At 32.8% G+C, this 19,812-nt stretch overlaps 1 protein-coding gene across 1 annotated transcript in view; it reads right to left on the reverse strand.

The window, feature by feature from the left end:
- LOC129944277 (allatostatin-A receptor) overlaps nt 1–19,812 on the reverse strand; it is a 412,899-nt gene that overhangs the window by 39,953 nt on the left and 353,134 nt on the right. The gene's annotated exons all lie outside the window — the stretch shown is intronic.

Consider the following 19,812-nt stretch of genomic DNA (forward strand, 5'->3'; position numbering starts at 1 on the left):
TTAAATGGGTTTGAATGTGCAATGGAACGAAAAGTGATAAATTAGTACTGTTGTTTTTATAAACATTTATTTCTATAAGAATTGTAGTAGTGTAAACCTATGGGGTTAATGCACGTATCACGTTAGTCTTAATTAAAAAAATTAGACATAGGCAATCTGACTTTCTTTTTTAAACGATAGAATTTTAAAAACCGGATATAGACGAGGCTCCAAAAAAAAGTTGGGTATCATCTCACGGTATCGCTCACCATTAACTGTTACGTTACGATTTGCATCATCTTTGCAGAAGTACTGTCCAATGATGCCACCAGCCCATAAACCGAACCAAACTTTGACTTTTTCTGGATGCATTGGTAGCTCTTGCAATGTTTTTGGCTGATATTCACTCCAAAATCGAAAATTTTGCTTATTTACGTACCTATTGAGCCAAAAATGAGCTTCATCGCTCATTACAATTAAATGAAAGAAGCAAAAACAAGAAGAATTTGCTTAACAGAGCAATCATTTAGAAAATAAAATTCAATAATTTGCAAGCGTTGTTCGTTTGTAACGCGGTTCATGGTTAAATTATAGACCAAACTGAAGATTTTTGACAGTGAAACAAAACACGAATCGTGCGTCAGCTGTTTAAACCATTTTGCCATAATGATAATAGCTAAATTTTGAAACTGTTATATGTTAGTAATACAACGTACATTGATATTTAAATTCATCTATTACTTCGATAATATCGTCACCAAGAGTCGAGTTTTGACGATAACCTATCTATAGGTTATGGTGAATAATAAGAAAATCGTAATTTTAGACTTCAAGCTATTTAATTTGAGATTCCACCTATTACAATAATTTTGTAACTTATTGACATTTTTTAAAGTCTGTTGATTTTTTGAACTATTCTGGACAAATGCAAAATTGTTCTCAAGGTGCTTCTCATTAAACTGAAGGAATCCGGTTGAAAAGCATTTGGGATGGTTTAAGTAATTATGGTTGATATTGGATTTGAAAACAGATGTTAAAAAAAACATAAAAAGTCACAAAAACATCAACCCCAATTGAAACCGTATTATTGTGGCCATATAAAAAGCTAACAGAATTCCAATTTTGTGAGAACAAAAGTGTGGTTTCTAAAAAGATTCTAGAAACTACAAAAACAAAAACTCCGAACAGATATTTAAAGACAACAACTGAAATTGTTATTTTTCATTTTTAACATAGTTGTTTTTGGTGAGCTAATTTTGAAATAGTCACATTTAGGATGGCGAAACTAATTCCGATTGAAACTGCATTAGGTAACGGAAGTTTTTCAAAATAAGTCGCGAGAAAATTATCATGAAGTTATGTTATTAAAGGGTGATTTTTTTGAGGTTAGGATTTTCATGCATTAGTATTTGACAGATCACGCGGGATTTCAGACATGGTGTCAAAGAGAAAGATGCTCAGTATGCTCTGACATTTCATCATGAATAGACTTACTAACGAGCAACGCTTGCAAATCATTGAATTTTATTACCAAAATCAGTGTTCGGTTCGAAATGTGTTTCGCGCTTTACGTCCGATTTATGGTCTACATAATCGACCAAGTGAGCAAACAATTAATGCGATTGTGACCAAGTTTCGCACTCAGTTTACTTTATTGGACATTAAACCAACCACACGAATGCGTACAGTGCGTACAGAAGAGAATATTGCGTCTGTTTCTGAGAGTGTTGTTGAAGGCCGTGAAATGTCGATTCGTCGTCGTTCGCAGCAATTGGGTTTGTGTTATTCGACCACAAGGAAAATTTTACGCAAAGATCTTGGTGTAAAACCGTATAAAATACAGCTCGTGCAAGAACTGAAGCCGAACGATCTGCCACAACGTCGAATTTTCAGTGAATGGGCCCTAGAAAAGTTGGCAGAAAATCCGCTTTTTTATCGACAAATTTTGTTCAGCGATGAGGCTCATTTCTGGTTGAATGGCTACGTAAATAAGCAAAATTGCCGCATTTGGAGTGAAGAGCAACCAGAAGCCGTTCAAGAACTGCCCATGCATCCCGAAAAATGCACTGTTTGGTGTGGTTTGTACGCTGGTGGAATCATTGGACCGTATTTTTTCAAAGATGCTGTTGGACGCAACGTTACGGTGAATGGCGATCGCTATCGTTCAATGCTAACAAACTTTTTGTTGCCAAAAATGGAAGAACTGAACTTGGTTGACATGTGGTTTCAACAAGATGGCGCTACATGCCACACAGCTCGCGATTCTATGGCCATTTTGAGGGAAAACTTCGGAGAACAATTCATCTCAAGGAATGGACCGGTAAGTTGGCCACCAAGGTCATGCGATTTGACGCCTTTAGACTATTTTTTGTGGGGCTAGGTCAAGTCTAAAGTCTACACAAATAAGCCAGCAACTATTCCAGCTTTGGAAGACAACATTTCCGAAGAAATTCGGGCTATTCCGGCCGAAATGCTCGAAAAAGTTACCCAAAATTGGACTTTCCGAATGGACCACCTAAGACGCAGCCGCGGTCAACGTTAAAATGAAATTATCTTCAAAAAGTAAATGTCATGGACCAATCTAACGTTTCAAATAAAGAATCGATGAGATTTTGTAAATTTTATGCGTTTTATTTTTAAAAAAAGTTCTCAAACTCTTAAAAAATCACCGTTTACTTTCTGGCCATTCCAAAATGATTTTGAATCTTTACACATTGTTTTGTAGGAACGTATCATTTTTAAGAGTACAGGATCGTTTATATTCTTGTTTTACTTGCAGATACAACATTTTTGGCATAGTTTTACAAATTAAAAGATATTTTCCTAGATTTTTATTGTAGTCATTGTTTAATAATTCAATTTATAATTGGAACTATCTTTGCTCGATAAAGTCCTTCTTATTAAAAACTCAAAAAATAGAATTATCGATTTAGTATTTTCTTCTGACGCTATTAGTACTTTTGTTCTAGAATCTAGATCAGGAATTACTAATATTGATAAACATCACCCCCCTTTGGACATTTTTCTTGACTTAAGTAACACCCGTACTGAATACAGTAATACTCGTACCTTTGATTGCTTATATAATTTTGATTTCAGACGAGCCAATTTCCAGTTATTGTCTGAAGATTAAGCCATTTCTGAAATTGCTGATACCTTAGCATTTTCTAATATTGACGAAGTTGTTTCAAATTTTTATAAGATTCTTGATTATTGTTTGAAAAAAATGTACCTTTAAAAAAATCTAGAGATACAAACATTAGCCACCTTAGTACACGAAAAATTTGTGTTTACTGCGTTACAAAAGAAATAAGGCATGGAAAACTTATCTCAAAACTCTGCTTCCAATCAACTTCTCTTTTTATGTTGAATTTTTTAACCATAAACCATAAGCCACACCAAACTATGACTTTTTGTGGATGAATTGGTAGCGTGCGATGAACTTTCTTAACAGAGCACTCATTTTGATAATAAAATTCAATAATTTGGAAGCGTTGTTTTTCTTAGATTTGTACGACGATTCATATGGATAAAATATTATGGACCAAACTGAAGATGTTTGATAGTGAAAAAAAACACGAAACTTGCATCAGCTGTCCAAACCAGTGTTGCCAACCAAATAATAATTAAAAAATCACCCTTTACTGAATTTGTATTCCTAACTTTCAGTAGGAGTCATTGTCATCGTTTTTACGTCGCGTCATACGTACATACGTCCATATACTTCCGTACGTTTGGGATACCATTTTTTACGTCCATATATTAAAACCGGGAGATATACGAGTATTGTAGACATTCGAATATACCGTATATAATTAATGCAACCTCAGTGTTGTCTGACTGAACTTAATTTTGTGCTTTATGTTTTATGTCTAATGTTTTGTGATTTTATAGAGAGAGTCTAGAGAGCTTGCTGAAAAATTTGTGTAAGCGGCACCAGTTGCTTCTTTAAAGGTGAAATAATCTTTACATTAAGAGTAAGGCTTCCGGAATTGTTGAACGATCAAGAATTAGAATATCATTTTCCTGATATACAATAAGAAGAAGAGTCAAGTAGATACCAACGAAGGAGAACATGATATTCAACTTGAAATAAGGGGACTTGAGGAAAAAATTAAAAAAACAGCAAGAAATTTCTAAACTGAAGCAGCAACTAGCTGCGCTTTGTAAAATTAATGACAGTGCTACCATAACGTGCTCAATATTGTATAAAGACATCGGAGACTCTTTAAATCAATTTTCTGGTCTTGATAAATTTACAATATATCAATAGGTACGAACTTTCCAGATGCTTTCTATAACAAACAACTGCTTTTAACGGCAAAAACTTTGGACGATTTAAAGCAGATGCTGAAAAAATACCAACAAATTAATTTCTTCAAACCGGACTACTACAAAAATAATCTTTGAAAGTTAACTCGATGAAATTTCAAAAAGTCTTAAGAATACTGAACATTAAGACGAAGATAAAATTAATGAACAGTGTAATGGTAATTTTAACAACAAAAACGATAAGCTTGGAACTTTTGGAAATAACTTCGTGGATACTATTCATAATATACTTTTGATTAAAACATTAACAGTACCCTCTCGTTTCAAAAATTTTAAACAATCTCGAACATAATGAAGCAAATCGATTTATGTAGCAATTTTTATAGACCATTCAATCCTTATGAAATGAAGATTAAAAGTACAAACGATAACTCGGTTTACACTCATAAAATCGAGTTAGAGAAGATATTAGATGATCTTTTAACAAGAAAAATTATTCAGGAAAGCAAGTCTCCTTTAACATCGCCAATATTGCTGGCGAAAAAGCGAGAAAAAGATGGAATTTTTCGACTACGAACTGAATATAGACAATTAAATCGAATGACCCAAAAGAACAATAACCCTGCCTTTAATCAAATATTAAATTCGGCTCAAAGGAGCTTGATACTTTTTAATCTCTTTTTTTTTACAAAACACGAAAACTTGCAAAATCTATTTTTTTAAATAACGAGTCCGATAGAGTTTATCGCAGCTTTTCTGTTTTGAATTCGAATACTGTTCTTTATATTTTCAGCCTGGGTAAAACGATGTATTTGTCTGTCATATTATTTGAAAATTGTAATTATTTGGGGTTTTGGCATCGGTTTATTTTCGTTAAAACACCAAGTTAAAAGTTTTGTCTTCATACAAAAATGAAATTAAATTAAGTGCAATTCCGTGAAGAAAGTTTCTACGACGTGGATTATCAAGTTTGAGGGACTATTAAACCCTGAAACCATTAATTCATCTAAATAAAAGCCCTTAGTTCAGCTACGAACTTATTGAAGGTGGTTTAAAATAAGTGCCGGAAACAATGGATTCTGTGTACAATCTGGCAGTCCGAGACTACCTTAGAAATTTTAATGCCTTGAAATACTAAAATATTACATTAAAACTTCATTGAAAAAGGTATGTTAACGTTAGAATCTGCATTTGACTCCTTGTTTAATAAAAATAAAAAAAAAATATAATTTAATATAAATGTGTGATTATTAGTGTACTTCGATCTTGGCTTCAATTGAAATGTCAGGTTTTTAAAGAAATGCTCGCTATAGCCTTCAAAAACTCAAATTTATTATAAACACAAAACAAATTGCAGATGTCATTGTTTTACCTAAACGAGGTTAACCACTAACAGAAGTAACCGCTTGCAGACGAACATTGCATATACCAATGATGGAAAAAGCTTTTGATAAACTGTTACCAAAAAAACTCAGCAAAATAAAAGAAGAAACAAGACATAACTCCAAACAATCAGTATAGATTGAGAAATAAAAATTCCACGATAGATCAATTACATCGAATTATCGAATATAGCCCCGGCTGTATTTTGAAAAGATTTTCCACTTGGTATTTGAGTACAAACTATACATAGGGGGATACCTTCGCAAAACTACGAAAAACTGAAATCATATGTCACTAACCGACTCTTTAGATTACGGTACGAACAAATTTAATCTGAACTAAAGAAAATTGAAGCCGGTGTACCAGAAGGAAGTGTCTTAGGACCAATCTTGTATCATTCATATAAAAGGGATGTTTCATGTTCCAGTGGATATCAAAGCTATCATCGCAGTATTTGCTGATATAGTACTGCAGTATTGTAGCCCGACAAATCAGTTTCAAAGGGTACACGAAAATTGCTAAATGCAGTTGTTACTGTGCAAAGAAAACAAATGCTTAACCCATACAAACATTCCAAAACAACGTGGTAAAATATTAATTGCCCCTTGTTAGATAAAGTAGTAGCAATCGACATCTTGATCTTTTTTGAAATAGACACAGAAGTTGTTAAAACACAAGCTGTACCACTGTAAAGTTGTGCCAACTCCAAAATGGAGGCCGTTTTAAATGTACTAGACAACGTTTGGAGAATAAGAAGAACCAAGCAGAGATGATGGTCTAAAGGTTATGGCAAAGTATTAAACCTTTTAACTTTGAGAATTAAGCTTTAAATCATTTTGATATATAGACGTATAGCGGTACTGAGTAATTGCATATTTTTTATATGACGAAATAAAATAATCACAAACAAAGTCAACATTCGAGACTTTTTCACCCATTATCCAAGAATGAGCCAAAAGTTTGTGAAATTATTTTTTAATAACCTATCTGAACCTCTATAAAACTAGTTTATACATTTAATAAGATACCATTTCTACCAGAATAAGGTTTTCCATAATAACAGGGTATTTCATATTATAATATAAAAAAGGTTTTCGACGAATTTAACAGCGCGTCCTATAAAATCCAATCGAATCCAATATACGAGCATTATAACAATTACTTGCATACACAGTTATTGGATAGATGTATTCTAATGGTGTCAACATAAAAGATCCATAAAAGTAGAAACAATGTCTTTGCTTTTCAATGAAATACCCTGATTCCTTGATATAATTGGCTATTCTCATTTCCACATTTTCCTAAATTACCAGTTGTTTCGTTGCATTGTCACCACTCACCATCATTTTATTACCTTATTCATCACCATAATTTCCATTAAAATAAACCTAAGGGTGTCTTGACGATGCCATGGTATGGATTTTATGGCTATTTTTTAAGACCATTATAGAGGGCAAGGACACTCTAAATGCAGAAGATTTGTAGGGCTAATCACATGCTCTCAAATTTATAACGTTCGCGTTGAGTTGCGGTTTTAAGGCAGGTGTATAAACCTTATTCGGATATCCCTTATTTGGTAATGACAATTTTTGGGGTAGATCATAAGTCATTTTGAATGCTTTTTATACAAAGAAATATAATAAAAGGGTCTATCAAAAGTATCTACAAAGGTAAAGAAAGTCAGTATAAAAACAAAGACACAATAAACGGTTATTAGCGGTGGGTAAATTTATAAAGTAACGGTATACTCCTGACTCGTGCTTTTTATTTATAGCTCGTAAAAACTGAATTTCAGCAGTAGCGTATCTGAGTAGGGGTAAATGGTAAGGAAATGTAAGCACACTTAATTCTTCTTGGAATATAAAACTTTATGCATGGGACGCTGTATTTAAATTGTTAAACTATGGTTTTCAATATTTTCTTTCTTTATGTTTAAGACTCTACTGCCTCTTGCGAGGAATTGACAAATTCTCCAAGAGTAATTCTTGTCATGAAAGTTCTTTCTCAAATTAGCCGTTCGGATTCGGCTTAAAACTGTAGGTCCCTGCCATTCCTGACAACAGTACTCGCACACAGGAATAGTTGAGAGTTGTAAGTCACTAGGCCCTTGTTCCCAACGGACTGTTGCGCCAACCAATTTATTTATTATTAGAAAACCGTGTTATTTGTAAAAGCCAATAACTTTGTAGTTTGCTGTTCTGTTCTTTTGTCAAGAAAACAAAAATAAAGAAAATATTTCTTGGAAGTACTGAAAAATCGAAATTCATTTTATAACAAGAAACTACTACAAGAAATCAAAATAGGTAAAAAATAATGCAGAGATTTTCTAAGGGTACTCATTTCCCCCTTAAGGTTCTGTTCTATGGGTACGCTCTTTGTATACTCACTATAATTCGTTTACTTTCAACGACAATGCATCATATACTTCGAAAGAGCTTTTAACGTTTTTTAAGTGCGTAAGAAAATTTAAGGTGCCATTCCAGTGAATTTCCCATAAAATGGTTTTGAAACATCAACTTGTCAATTCTTATTTTTTCGGTTCATCTCAATTATTCATAAATTTTTACTTCAGAATAAAACGTAAACGTCACCTGATACTATTTCAGTATTAACTTTGAACTTCTTATTGACCATAAATCATAACTGATGCTAAATATTTGTATAGGTATTTTAGATGCTTTAAATATTTAAGTATTTTAAAGTCATAAGTCAGTGATTAGGATTACTAATATACTGCAGTATTAAGCTTGTTTGTACGTATAAAAGTTTGTCTTTTTGTCATATTGTAAGGCATAAAAACGTTGAAGTCAGGTCATAGATGCAAATTCATTTCCATCACTTCCTCGTCCATTGCAAGGTTGAAATTAACTCAATTAAAAACTAGACAAATTTGCTTTGAGGAAGTCCTAATAGCTCCCAGGGCAAATTTGGATGAGCCGAAAGATTTTAGAGTAGCGCATGGCTATTAAGAGAACAACATATACCATGTTTGTTTTTGTGTACTGCTCCAGAAACAATTTGTTTTACTGCACTGCAGCTCGAAGCTGAAAACTTCTGCTTTGTTATCCCATACCTGCCCCAAGGTTCACTAAAAAAAACTCTCAAAAGGGGACAATGACATAGCAGAGGTTTAATAAAGATTAATATATATTTTTGTTTGTAAAGGACTCTTTGGTTTTTGTATTTCGAATTAAAAATTTATCTTGGTACCATTAATCTTTACGTTACAAGATATAAGGGAGTTTTGGATTAATAATAATATGAATTATTTTTAATTACTGTTATGAAAAGACCAACTGAAAAACTCCTAATGAGTTTACCATAATCTTTTTTCAAAAGATTTTCAGGGTGGTATTTGTGAGATAAGCTTTTCCCTGAGTCGTAAAATTAATGTCTTTTTTGTAATAATTTACTGTTTAACTTAGTGGAATAAAAATATCTTGAGTTCTTCGCTTTGTTTTAATATACAACTCTAAGATATTATATTGAAGTTGAATTTGTTTTTTAATTATTTAAAAATTTGAAAATTTTAATAAATAAAGTTTAGTAGGCCAGTAAATATTATGGGAACCTTGAAATTGTTTACCGAAACCATTTCTTGTCAGTTTTTTGTAAAAAAAAGTTAATAAAAGTTAACATGCGAATGAAAAAAAAATTGATTAAAATAGCTTCGAAATTTAATTTTTACCAACTTTCAGTAGTTTTTTTCGTATGTTTTTGACTTCAATTTTTCTAACAATTTTATCAGATGTCAAAAACGTACCGACGTACGTCCACACGATTACAAACACATCTTTTTAAAAAATCTTTGTTTAAGATTCTATGGACCTTGAAATGTCGAAAAAATGTAAAAATTTTCGATTCGACACATCCTATCGAAAGTTAATAATGAAAAATTGTGAATGTATTTTGAGAGTATAAGCATTTCTCCGAAACCAGGAATTGAGTAAAATTGATCGATAATTGTATTAGAAATGTCGATATTGGTTTCAACTTTTAATATTCTACAATTAGAGTCAATTAGGCAGAATTATTAAAACAAACAAGTAAAAATAAACAAATTTGATATAATTTTTCGACGATAGGCAAAAATAACTTAAGTCAGAAATTGGTCACATAGACTAAATAAACCTGAGACTTTAATATCAAAACAATTATGAATTGCTTTTGTCTTATCGTCTAAAAACTAAACTGAAGTAATATTAAGCAATTGTTCAAATTCAAGTTGTTGGTATTAAAAGAGCACAAGATTGCTTCTGAACCCAAAGACTCTGTTACCAAATATGACTTGTATTTTAAAATTTTAAAATGTACCTATAAATTATTAATTTTGTTTCGAAAATCGTTAGAGCGGTTTTTTTCTTGTTACATTTGGGAACTGTATAGTAAGCCTAGCACTCGTAAATTTAAATTAAACATGACATTACGATAGAGAAGCCGAAAAAAGTGGCTCTCCCGATCCCAAACAATCGGGTCGATTGAGTTCAAAAATGGAATGGCATTTGAATCCACCTAATTTTTTTTTGGTCAAAAATAGAAAATTCGAATTTTCTCAAAAACGATTCCATAGATTTTTATAAAATTTTCTCTACAGTTTGTTTTTGTGGATTTGGCTTGTTGTATATAAAAGCCGTTTTCGCATTGCTCCAGAATAGTATCTACCCCGCATACTCTTTATTTTGTTTTTAATTTTCTCAGGAATTCATGAACCGATGGCCATAATTTTTATGCATAAACTGTCGTGTTGTCTTTCGTTTTTTTGAGAAATCAAATGGCATTTAAATTTTTAAATATGAACTTTTTTGCAGGTAAATTTTAATTATAGGCATTATTTTTCAAGATCTACTTTGAAAACTTGTGCAAGTTCGTGCGATGCAGTATTGCATTTTATTTAAATGGATTAAGTATATATATAATTTTTCAATTTTGTCTTACAAATATTTTTGATATATATGTATGTACATAATAATAAAGAGATTTAATTTTGATTTTCGTAAAAAAATGATGACTCACTTTAAGATACCAAATTTCAAAAATTGTTTTACTTTATTAAAAATACAAAAAACAATTATATTTTTGATCATCAAATATTGTAAGACAGTAAAAAAGTTTGTCAAAATAAAATAACGGTTCTATAGGGGGTACACTCTTTGAGCAAAACAATCTTTTTTTTTATTGAAAGAAGCCAAGAAAGTTAAGAAGAAATTTTTTTTTTTAAATTTAATAAAAATCTATCGGTTCAATTTCGATAAAAACCGAATTTTGGGAACCATTGCTATGTTCGCGATTGTGCTTTTAACATTAACTTCCAAGTTTGAACTTCATCAACAAATGGTTTGGGCTGTAGGGCTACGATAGACCTATCTACTGTTACGAATACAGTGCTTGCCGTATAGTTCATATGTATCGCAAGCAAAAAGACAGTTCAAGAAAATAAAAAACATAAAATCATTTATTTTTACTTGAGATGCCAAAGAATTTTTCTGTTCTATATATATAATATATATAATATCTAAATTTTTTTTTTGTAAATTATATGTATACATTTTAATAAATATTGAAAAAACTTTTTTATAAAAATGTTTTGATTCAAATCAAATATAAGTAAATAAGTACCTCCGATGGTATAACCAATAATATTTCAAACTTTTTACTTGTTTAACAAAAGTAAATACTTTTGGTTTTTTTTCCAAAATCCTTAAAAGTTGCGGAGGTTATACTATTTTTTAAGAGAGACAGCAGAAAATGTAAAAGTGAATATAGACCCATTGCCTTACTTTCTACTTTCTCCAAGGTATTTGAAAAGCTTTTGAAGTTGCGAATGGGAACATTTTTAAATAAAACAGGTTTTTTAAGTGATGGTCCATTTGGAAGGTCGCTCAACAGAAGATGCAATATTAAAATTATGCAGCGAAATATGCGAGGGCTTTAACAAAAAAAGTAATACCATAGCGTTATTTGAAATCCATAACTGGCTTGCTTCCTATTTAAGCCACAGGACTCAAAAAGAAAAACTTGAAAATGTCTTTAGCGAGGTCATGAATATAAGTATTGGTGTACCGCAAGGTTCTGTATTGGACCCGGTTTTGTTTTTAATATATGTGAATACCATATTCCAGCAACATTTTAGTAGTAGCGTAACGGCTTTTGCCGATGATCTGGCTCTTACTTACGAAAGCAGTAACTTTTTTGAATCATTAGACTACAAAAAGACTTGCAAGTTTTAAGACTATGGTTTTCAAAACATAAGCTATTAGTAAGCAAAAAAACAAAGCTTATGATTTGGAGCTTACAAAATGTTAAAAAAACTGATTGTGACATTTATTTTCACTCTGCAGAATGTAAGAAAATTTACACATGGACCCACACTTTTAATAGTAAAAACTTTACTGAAAATGTTGTCTGTTCATCTACTTGTTGGAGTTTCAAATATCTAGGTATTTTAATTGACAAAAATCTGAACTGGAAAGACCACACATCACAATTAAAGCAGTAGATGTTATCTGTTACTCGAAACGTTTTTATGTTAAGACCATTTTGCTCAAAATCCTTGTTGGTAACAATATACTACGGACTCGTTCACTGAAGCTGCAATATGGTATATCCTGTTGGGGAGGCACTTATTACAATACACTTGAATTTCTTGTTTTGTCTCAAAAGCATATAATAAGAATTATCTGCAAGAAGAACAGATTTATCAGCACATGACCTTTTTTTCAAAATCTTCATATCTTACCGCTAAGCATCTTTATTTTTATAAAGTACTTAAAATTTTCTTTAAAGGTGGTGGTTTTACTTCCCCAATTCGAAACTCATTATATTACATTTGGCATCTTAGTTTTTCTAGCGTTTGTTAATTTTAGTAATGTACGAATTATTCTTTAAATAAAACGTGACCCCACACGTAATACATATTTAAGTTTCTTTTTTTTAGCCTTAAATGGTTACAAAATGACTTGTTTATCTTTTTCCATTTTCCATTTTTTTTTTAAGTACACTTAAGAGTATGTCTTTTAAAATTATTATTTTGTAAATTATTGTAAAATTGAAAAAGATAAATAAATAAAAAAAAATATTTATAGTAATAACAAACAAATCTTATTTATTCAAGCCTTGAAATGGAAAGCAGTTGTATGTTATAGTGGCTGTCCAAGATGGAAACGGATACACTTAGGCCAGCTTAATGGCCCATTGTGATACCACATTAATCTTGAGGCTTTCTCCTTAGCTCAATGGAACCAGCTTCAGTCCCTTACGAAACTTAAGAGGCTGATTATACCGATATGATTTAGATCATTTAGATCGTTAAAGTAGAATTCTCCTAGGTAATTCTTGCGTTTTCGAGCTAGAGCAGGGCATGTGCAGAGAAGATAAAGAATTGTTTCTTCCTCTTCCTCGTCCATACAGCTTCTGCAAAAGTCTTTTGAAAATACGCTTAGTCTCGTGGCGTGCTTTCCTATTAGATATTGTCCAGTTATGACACCTATTATCGAGTTTATATGCGATCTGCTTAGAGAGAGCAAGCACCTTGAACGTTTCAATGTTGGCCAGATGTTTTTTGTGACTTGACACGTGGTGATGTTGTTCCACCTGGTGCCTGCCCTCCTCACAGCGTCTTGCATTAGCAGCAGTTTACAAGTAGCGATTAGTATGCCAGTATGTGCCAAACGTGGCAGGATGGGCTGTACTGTACCGTTCCTGGCGAGTTCATCTGCCTTACAGTTACCTGGAATGTCTCTATGGCCCGACAACCAGCAAAGGTGAATATTAAACTGTTGCACCACCTCCATTAGAGATGATCGACAGTTATGGACTGTTATAGAGTTTGTAGAGACAGAGTCCAAAGATTTGATAGCGGCCTGGCTATCAGAGAAAATACGGATATCAGATGTTGATATCACGTTTTCTTTGAGCCAAGACAAGACTTCTTTTATCGCCAAAAGTCTAAACTAGAAGTCGCCTGGAACACGCTACAATGATTGGGAAGGCGGAATGAGAAACTTAATTTCAGTCGTTCAGAGTACACACCTCCAACAACCTCTTCTTTTGTTTTTGACCCATCTGTGTAAAAATGGATTGACTCATCCTCCAAGAATGTCCTATCCTCCCAAAATGATCTGGGAGGTATAGAAATCTGGAAGTTTCTGTCAAATTGCAGTTGGGGGTCTGTGTGGTTTGAAATTGATTCTAAGTACCTTAGAACTACGGAGTTGCCAATATTGCTATTAGTCCACTGTGACGAAGCTTTGTGGCGAATAGCAGAGCTTGCAGCTATTTGTTTGCTAAATATGTCAAGAGGTGTATGGAAGAGCAAGGTGTCCAGTGCCGCAGACGGGGTCGTGCGAAGCGATCCGCTTATACATAGGCAGGCTGAACTTTGGACTTTATTTAGTTTATCCCTGTTTATACCTTTCTCTAAAGCAGTACACCATACTGCCACACCGTGCCTTAAAATCGTTCTGATTACCGATGTGTATGGCCAATGCGTGATTTTGGGTCAGCCCTATTAATTACCAATAGCTTTTTTGCAAGAAAAGAGAGCTACAGTAGCTTATTTGACTCATTCCTGTACGTTGCGTTTCCTTTAATATAAGGAGGGTTGACAAATGGAATTTTGTATCTCCTCGAAAATAAGACCAGATCTGTTTTGTGTGGGTTAACAGCCAGTCCACACCGATCAGCCCAAAGTATCAGTCTGTCCAAAGCATTTTGTTGGAGTTCTTTTAGGATGTTAAGATGGTTTCCTGAAACTGCTAAAGCAACGTCGTCCACATAGGCTATCAATCTGAAACCCTCCACATCCAGACTAGTGAGGGTTTCATTCACCACTAGGTTAGAGAAGAGAGGGGATAGAACACCACCTGGCGGTGTCCCTCTACTAACGAATCGTCTACTAGAAGAGTTGCCTAATTTGAGTTAATTATTCTGCTAGTAAGCATTAAATGAATTAAAAAAAGCAGTTGTAAGTTATTAAAAATATTTACAATTTTAAAAATTTAAAGTTTGAAAAAAAGTATTCAAACTTCAATAGAATTTAATTGAGTTGAAGTTAAAAGTATGTGAATACTGTTGAATGTATACATACTACATCAACGAAGAATTACAGAAGAAACACAAAGCAATAAATATAATTTGATGTAGCAAGTCAGACCTTCCGATTTTCATTAAAAAAGAAAAAGTAATAGATCACTACTCTGATTTAACATTTAACATTTGGAAGATCAAATTAAAATCATCATTTTGATATGGACGAACAATTATTCAAAACTCTCTCAACAAATATTAATAGCTAATTGTGCGATTTTAAATAAAATTATTATAATTACTGACAACAAACTAATATTTATTTTAAGTCAAAATCAAAGAAAAGACCGAGGTTATCATTAAAGACTTGCGTTGTAAACGAAACTTTAGAAATTGACCCTTTAGAAATTTATTATAAAGCCTTCTTGTTGCTGCTGAGTGACACTTAATTTACTACACAGTTCGTTCAATCACGTACATATATAATAATTATGTACTTATGTATGTACATAATTTATATATGTACCAACCTTTATTCTATGCATTTGTATTATCTTATTACAGGCTCAAAGGCATGTAAGGACTTTGAGTGATATTTCATGTAAATAATACATATGCTTTTGTTGATGTCCTAAAATATAACCTCAAGTTCTATGTTGTTTTTCATTTTGATGATGTTAGAATTAGAATTTAGGACACTTCATTTGCTTGAATAATAATAACAGTTATCTTTCAATGTCCAATAATACCAACAAAAATAAAATAAAATTAAAGTAGGCCTATTCGTAATGTCTATGTAACGTACGTGTCGTTCATTTAATATGGACATTGAACATTGTATAAAAAAGTAATCCTATACGAGGAATAAAAAGTACCTAAATCTTCTGGTTGTGTCTTCATCCATTCTTTTTATTGCCTTATATATACTGTGTATATATGTATAAAGGTATTTTTCTGTATCTATATATTTATTTCCTGATAGCATGTTCTAGTTTCTTTTTTTCCCATCCAAAGTAAAAGTTATGCAAAAACCCCAAATTGTCATAAAAAAATCTTCCCTGTAACGACAACGTTATAGGTATGATGCCTTTACAGATGCCTATGCCTACTTACATTCCTTTACATATCTATACACACATAAAACTCAGGTATAAAGAAAAACCCAACATCCTTATCGTCAGAAGCCTAAACCCCAAAGACCGCTATATGGCAGCAGCTGACAGAGCACAATAGACAAAAATACCAAGCTGCCTCTGCTGCCAGAATCTGATAAAATCATCGTCCGAAAGCTAACCATAGGGAACTAAAATGGGCCATCAATGCTCTGCCGAAAGCTATTATTTACGACTATTCGTTAGAGAATTTTCTTCTCCACTCCGCGCACGCCGCGCCGGCCGCGCCGCCGTTCCGGTTCCAACTCCCCCTAGCGTACTCACCTGAAAACCAACCAGACTCCAGACACCTTCCTCGGTCGAGAACACACAGGCCGTATAGTTGTTTCCTCGGAATTTGTAAATCCTGACTGCGTGTGCCAAGGCTACGGGGGTTGCTGTTGTTACGATGAGTATCCATGCTAGGAAAATGGCTCTGTATGAAAAAGAACAGAACACAATATTACAGTACATATGCATTTTGAACGGACCAATAAATTTCCATTATATTGACAGTTGGTATTGAAAGAGATAACCCGTTATTGTGGAATTCTACATCTACATTCTATACAACAAATGAGTATTTTGTATACTTACAACATAGCGTTACGTTCCGTTCGTAGAGACATACTGGTAACCGGATGTACAACGGCCAAAAACCGGTCGAAGGACATAAGGACGAGTGTGTATACGCTGCAGTGACATGTTACCACAATCATATACTGGACAAATTTGCACCATAAATTTCCGAAGGGCCACTCGGGTAAAACATAGTCCGTGGCCGTAAATGGTACACAAAATATCACAAAAAGGATATCCGACACGGCCAAGTTTATTATTAGTAAATTTGTTGTGGAACGCATTTGCTGATTCGCAACGACCACTGAAAGTACAAAAAGGGATAACGAGTATTATTAATTATGTTTCAGTGGAAAAGATAAGGTGTAGCTTTCAGCAAAATGTATACATGTGTATTTATGATGAATAAAGAACAGACTTTATACCTACCCTACCCTACCCAAGCAATATTCCCGAGATCATTAAGTCTGGTTTTTATTTTGTTTCAGTATGAAAATGTTATATAATTATATAGAACCTCAAAAGATATCAAGCCTTTCAACAGGTTCCTTCGTCTCTAGTATAGCAGTGTAGTGGTAGCATTTAATATTCCATTTTCCTTCATCAACAATTGAACTATATACGTCAGATATCACACTTGGACTTCAACGAGCTGTTAATTATACGCCATGTATAAAGCCTGCCTACATAAATATACCCTGGAAATAAAATGAATGACTATAGTCGTTGAAGCCTAATGGCTTAATTTTACGAAGTGGAAGACTGACCTTCAATTTCAGGATGAATTGAATGGAATTAATTTGTAAATATTTGAATTAGTCCATGTAAACTGTTGTATAAGCCCAGTAAAATGTGTTCAGAGAAAAAAAAATCACAAACTGATAAATGGTACAAATGTTTGACCTAAAAGGATCAAGTTGAAAGGACAAATAAAATAAATTAAGTGATTTTTGTCCACCTGTGCAAAACTTTATTAAATGTGTTTTATTTTCGGGCGGAATATATAAATTGTTACATTCTCTTTTTCTTCCACACCTGGTATATCTTTTAAGGCATCAATAAATTAAACATCCTCTGTAAATGGGTGGATAAAAGTTTTCTATAAAAAAGGATGTTTTTGTTGGGATAGAGAACAAGAGGAAGACTTATTTTCTTAGGAACAAGATCCATCAAAATATGTGTTGGTATACTTTTACACATCAAAGATTTATTTTGGAACCTTTTTAGACATAATTTCTTAAGTGTTAAAACATATTGGATCGTACACTCCGCTTCAATTGAATATGCACACACATTTGGGAAAATAACTTTTACATTTTTTAAACAAATATTTCGGGCTTTTGTATATTTTGTTGATACTTACTTTATACTATTCTAAGATGTTAAGAAAAGAAATTCAAATTCGAACGAATTATAAACGGTGACTTTTTAGGTATTACCTTTTTTGCGACGCTGGTTTAAGCAGCTGACAAACGTTTCGTGTTTTGTTTCACTGTCAAACAGTTTCAGTTTGGTCTATAATTTAACCATGAATCGTCTCACAAACGAAGAACGTTTGCAAATTATTGAATTTTATTATCAAAATGCGTGTTTTGTTAAGAAAGTTCATCGTGCGCTTCTTGTGTTCAGCGACGAAGATTATTTTTGGGTCAATGGGTACGTAAATAAGCAGAATTGTAGATTTTGGAGTGCATATCAGCCAAGAAGCATTGCAAGAGCTACCAATGCATCCAGAAAAAGTCACAGTTTGGTGCGGTTTATGGGCTGGTGGCATCGTTGGACTGTACTTCTTCAAAGATTATGCGAATCGTAGCGTAACTACGAATAGTGAGTGCTATACTGTCAGATGATATCCAACTTTTTTTTGACCAAAATGCAATAGCTTGACTTGCATGAAATGTGGTTTCAACATGACGGTGCCACAGCCACACAGCACGCGCAACAATGGACTTATTAAGAGGCGAGATTGTTGAACATTTTATTTCACGATGGGGACCGGTCAATTGGCCGTCTAAATCGTGTGATTTAACGCCTTTAGACTATTTTTTGTGGGCTATGTTAAAGTTCATGTCTATGCAGACAAGCTCGCTTCAATTGACCGCATTGGAATACAATATTGTAGCATTTATTCGAAAGGTACCAGCCCAAATCAAATTATTAAGACATCAAGAAAGCTGAAATCAATTTGTTAAGGCATCAAGATTTAACCAGACGTGCAGTAGTTGATTACTAAGGTTGAAATTGCTCTTATTGTTACTTAAAAAATAATGATTTGTACAGAATTTAAGACGATCAGATTTAAGTTGCGCATCATGTTCTTCTGCTTCGTTTATTATTTATTGACATCAATAAGAGATGTCTACAATTATACTACAAAAGGTCGAGAAATAAATAGCAATATTTAAATTAAGTGTTTAATACAATAATTATATAAGCAATGGTTGATAAATTAATTCAAAAAGAACAGAAGTATATTATTTTTGAATGTTTATCTGTTTACATGAAAATTCAAAATGATTTTGAAAGAGATAAGTTTCTCTAACACAGCGAGTTAAAGGTTCATTACAAGCATAGTTTACCCCTAAGTTCCGTTTTTTGGAATAAGCAACGTTTTCCTATTTGACGCGAGCTAGCATATAAACCTATTAACGATGAATTGAAAGTTCATGAAGCGACAAAATATCATTTAAAAATATTACTGAAAACATTTTACTTCTATTTTCAAGTGACTGAATTCCAAGAAGTTTACATCTAATAGAGTACGACGGGACTACGATGTTCCAACCTAATTTCTGAATTGTAAACCATGTACATTTTTTTTTTTGTATAAATTCGATTATATTTGAATAAATATTGTAGTGAGGATTCCAAATGATACAATAGTATTCTAAGTTTGATCTAACATAGGAGTTAAATAGAGATTTAAGGACAAGAGGGGTCCTTGAAGTCTTTTGAATTACGTTTAATAAAACCTAGCACTGAAGTTAACTACAATATATTCTATTTGCTTACTAAAGGTTTAGTTTTGAATCAAGAACAAAGTTATCTACTTTGTAATCAAAATGAATTTTCGAGAAAATGCAACAAAAGGAAAAAAATGACGTTTATTAACGTTCAAAAAAAATTGGTTAACTTTTGGAGATCATTTTGTAAAAGAAAACAATCATTTAAAAATGAATGCATCTCAAAACTTGAAATCATCTACAAATAAAAGTCTACTAGAATTTAAGAAGATATCAGACAAGTCAGTTGATAAATATTTAAAAAAAAAGAAGGGGACCAAGATAGCTTCCTTGCGGGACACCTGAGGTAACTGTAATGGGACTTGAAAACACTTTATTAATACAAACGAATTGTTCAACATATTTGAGTGAAAACCATTGAATAATTACCAATACAATGAGTGTCGCCATCTAGATCAGGG

Source organism: Eupeodes corollae, chromosome 2, assembly GCF_945859685.1.
Source record: "Eupeodes corollae chromosome 2, idEupCoro1.1, whole genome shotgun sequence".
NCBI lineage: Eukaryota > Metazoa > Arthropoda > Insecta > Diptera > Syrphidae > Eupeodes > Eupeodes corollae.